The sequence below is a fragment of the Elephantulus edwardii genome, unplaced genomic scaffold, assembly GCF_000299155.1.
Source record: "Elephantulus edwardii isolate Elephantulus edwardi_28Jun2011 unplaced genomic scaffold, EleEdw1.0 scaffold00028, whole genome shotgun sequence".
NCBI classification, from domain to species: Eukaryota; Metazoa; Chordata; class Mammalia; order Macroscelidea; family Macroscelididae; genus Elephantulus; species Elephantulus edwardii.
Genome location: NW_006399778.1, coordinates 2,753,261 through 2,757,885, shown reverse-complemented (window position 1 = coordinate 2,757,885; position 4,625 = coordinate 2,753,261).

The following is a 4,625-nucleotide window of genomic DNA, read 5'->3' as shown; positions in this document are numbered from 1 at the left end:
TGGCTCAGGACGGGGCAGGCTTCAGAGCTATTTTGCACAGGGTCCCTATGAGTCGCAGGCAATTCGATGTCACATAACAATAGCAACATCGAACCAGTACTCTGAGGGGATAAGCATGTCTTTTTATTTTTCTTCTGAAGAATCTTATATTACAAGTGAAACTTTGAGCATCTGCATCTATAAAGAAAGGTCCAGTACAGAGCAAACCATTAGGTAACAGAAATCCACACTACCTCACAAAATCTTCTCTTCATCTCCTTAGGTTCTGCTCAACACATCTCCAGCCATCTGTGGCTAGGTCCAAATGGGTGTTGGCCATAAACTCAGAAGTCCACACTTCTTGCTGTGTTTCAGACTGGCTGAAACCTTAGCCCCACTTGAGCCAAGTCTGCACCTCAGGGGGTCCTCAGGACTTCCTGCTCCCAAAAACAGCAACACTTCTTCACTTAGCCATTCATCATGCTGGGTGGACACTGCTGCAGGAACAAGCCCAAATGCAGCCTGTCTCATCATTACTGTGTGTTCCCCACTTCCATTCATTAAGTGGACCCTCATGGTCACCATGAGTTGAGCATACTTGCCAGTTCCGGTAAAGTTCTGGAAAGGGAGCTCTGATGCTTCGCTCTTGCTCAGTAGATCCAGATGGTCACCATGAGTTGACCATCAGCTTTACCTTGCCTCAATATGTCTCAATATAACAAAATCCAGTATCATTAAAATCAACGAACACCTTCATCATTTTTACACTATATCTTAACATTACATACCAAGACTGGGGGAGCATCATACATGGACTTTTAAAGCAATTTTAAGTTTCATCTTCATACCCTTTTGTCTCGGACCATAAAGCAGCTTCTCAATTTTCCATCTCAGTAACAGCAAAAGAAACCTTTTGGGTTTTCTTCCCCAATTTGTAGAAACAAACAATAACAATTTTAACTGTACATCTTCCCAAGTCTCACATTTACAAAACTAAACCATGGTTCTATGAGTCTGGAGCAATGAATTCCACCTCTTCTGACACCAACTGTAGAAGGAGCAATTACAATGTGAGGATGCCCGATTAGCCTCCTGGCTGCCTAGTGGTAAGAAGCTGTCCCGCAATCCCAAAGGTACATGATTCAAATCTACCAGCTACTCCAGGGGATAAGGATAGGCAGTATCCTCCTATGCAATTTATTGCCTCTGAAAACCTGCTGAAGGGTCATTTATGGGTTGGTTCTGACTCAACAGCATGCAAAAACATATATAATTTAGTGGCAGTGATTATGTGACTATTATTCTCACACATCTTTTCTAAATTATTATACCTCTTCCATTAATACAAATTCATTGCTATCTAAAGTTCCTAATTAACCTTTTGATTTGCTAATGTCAATTTGGTCCCATACAGATCATTTAAAAGCATAATACTCAGGTAGTTAAACTGTATTATCCTATTTTAATTGAAATTTAAACAAAAGATTATAGAGAACTTGAATTTCCATTCATTCATCGTTGTACATTTTCCTCCCTCCCCACCCAGGCCCTCCAGTTCACTTTTATTTTTGAAAAGAAAAAAAAAATTCATTGTTATACAATGCCTGCCCAGTCCACTTTACTATGCAGCTCTTATTCTGGACTTTCGTCATGCAATTAATACCTAATCATATATCCCTTTTAAACAGTTTTCTCCCTCATCGATTTCAATGCAAGGGTCATTGTTTATCCCCTCTTTTCTTAATTTTCCCCCAAACCTGATGTCAGTCCAGTTTTGTAACAATGACATTATGGAGTATTTGTCCTTTGGTGTCTGAGCTATTTCACTCAATATAATGTCCTCCAGGGTCACCTATTTTGTATAATATTTCATGAGTTCCTTGTTTTTCAGTGCAGCATAGTATTCCATTGTGTGAATATACCAAAGCTTCTCTATCCATTCATTTGTTGATAGGCACTTGGGTTGTTTCCAGTTCTTTACTATTGTGAACAAAGCTGTGATAAACATGGATGTGCATATATATGCTTGAGTCGTGGCTATGAGTTCCTTACAGTATATTCCAGTGGTGGACTTGCTGGGTCAAATGGTATTCCTATTTGCAACTTTTTAAGAAAGTGCCATACTGCCTTCCTTAGTGGTTGCACCATTTTACACTCCCACCAAAAATGAATAAAGGTTCCAGTTTCTCCACAACCTTGCCAGCATTTGTTGTTCGCTGTTCTGTTAAATTTTGCTATTCTTACTGAGATGATATGATATTTCATAGTTGTTTTGATTTCCATCTCTCTTCGAGTTAGAATTTTGAACATTTATTCGTGTGTTTGTTGGCCATCTGAATATCTTCTTTGGTGAAGTATCTGTTCATATCCTGTGACCATTTTTCAATTGAGTTATTTGCCTTTATCTTGTTATAGTTCTCAAGTATTATGTAAATTCTAGATATAAGTCCCTTGTCTGACATATCATTACCAAATATTTTCTCCCAGTCTGTCACTTGCATTTTTACACTGTTGGGGAAGTTTTTGGATATGCATACAGAATTGATTCTTAGAAGGTCCCATTTATCTATTTTACCCTCTTCTGGTTGTAGATTTTTCAGGATGCTTTGATGACTATTGATGTGTATTAGGACTTCTAGAGTTCTTCCAAGCTTTTCCTTAATGAAGTTTATAATCCTTGGTTTCAGTCCTAGGTCCATGATCCACTTTGAGTTGGTTTTTGTGTATGGAGTGAGGTGTGGATCTTCCTTGAATTTTCTACAGATAGTTTTCCAATTTTGCCAGCCCCATTTGTTAAAAAGGCTGTCATTTCCCCACTTAACGGATTTCATCTCCTTGTCAAAAATCAGTTGACCATACATAGGTAGATGGGCTGATTTCTGGATTCTCAATTCTATTCCATTGATCTATGTTTCTGTCATTGTACCAGTCAGTACATGATGTCTTGACCATCATGGCAGTGTAGCAGGATTTTAAATCAGGGAGTGAGATGCCTCCTACCTTGTTTCTCTTTTTAAGGAGTGCTTTGCTTATTTGAGGCATCTTTCCATTCCAATTGAAATTGGAGATTGCCTTTTCCATCTCATTTAAGAATGGAATTGGTATTTGTATTGGGATTGCATTGAATGTGTAAATTTCCTTTGGTAGTATTGTCATTTTCACAATACTGAGCAAGAGATATTCTTCCACTTCTCCAGGTCTCTTTTTGTTTCTTGTAGTAATGTTTCATAATTTTCTTTTAATAGATCCTTTGTGCTTCTGGTTAGATTTATTCTCAAGTACTTAATCTTGCGATTAGCTATTCTGAAGGGTATTGTTTTTCTTAGCTCCATTTTTGTATTCTCTTTGTAACTGTAGAGAAATCCAATTGATTTTTGAATGTTGATCTTGTATCCTTCCACATTGCTGAATTGGTCAACTATGTCCAGTAGTTTTCTTGCTGAGTCTTTAGGGTTTTCCAAGTATACTATCATATCATCTGCATATAGAGATAATTTTACCCCCTCTTTGACAATTTGAATACCTCTTATTTCCTTCTCCTGCCTTATTGCTATCATTAAGACTTCCAATACAATACTGAATAGGAGAGGTGATAGTGGTCATTCTTGCCTATTTCCTGTTCTCAAAGGGAATGACTTTGATCTCTCTCCATTGAGAACAATGTTGGAAGAAATTCCCCTCTAATCCTATTTTGTTGAGTGCTTTAATCATGAAGGGTGTTGAATTTTGGAAAAGGCCCTTTCTGCATCAATTGATAGCATCATGTGGTTCTTGTTCTTTGCTTTGTTAATGTAATGAATTACATTGATTGTTTTTCTTATGTTGAACCATCCTTGCATGCCTGTTATGAATCCCACTTGGTCATGGTCAATTTTTTTTTATATGTTGTTGGATTTTATTGGCCGAAATTTTATTCAGGATTTTTGCATCTATGTTCATGAGTGATATTGGCCTACAAGTTTCTATTTTGGTGGTGTCTTTACCTGGCTTTGGTATCAAGGATATGTTTGCTTCATAGAATGAGTCTGGGAGAATTCCATTTTTTTCTATTTTCTAAAATAGTTTATGTAGAATTGGTGACAGTTCTTCTCTGAATGTTTGATAAAATTTACTTATAAAACCATCTGGTCCAGGGCTTTTTGGGGGCTGGAAGTTGTTTTATTACCTGTTCAATATTTTCTTTTGTAATAGGTCTGTTCAGATGTTCAAGTGGTTTTTTGTTTTGTTTTGTTTTGTTTTGTTTTTCTCAGTACAATGTACTTTCCTGATGGTACATGATAAAATGGCCTCTCTAAGCCTCTACTCTTTCTTAGAGTGACTCGATGGAAACTGTGTCAAGGATTTGAGAGTCTCAGTGTGTGGGGAGGTTGAGTTGGGTCAAGGACTCCCCAACAGCTGAGTTTCTCTCTCTCTCTCTCTCTTTCTCTCTCTCTCCTAGTGCTATTGCTGGGGCTGGTTGTCCAAGGGGCCCTTATTTTTTTTTAAGCCCTGTAAGTCATCAGGTCAACCACCTTGTTGCTGTAGCCAAATTCATCATCATACTAGGAAATGAGTTTGACAAAGTGATTGTTCAGGGCAATGCCAGCCCCAGCATCAAAGATAAAACAATGGATGTCACTGTTTGGTTGTTTTTTTTAAAAATAATT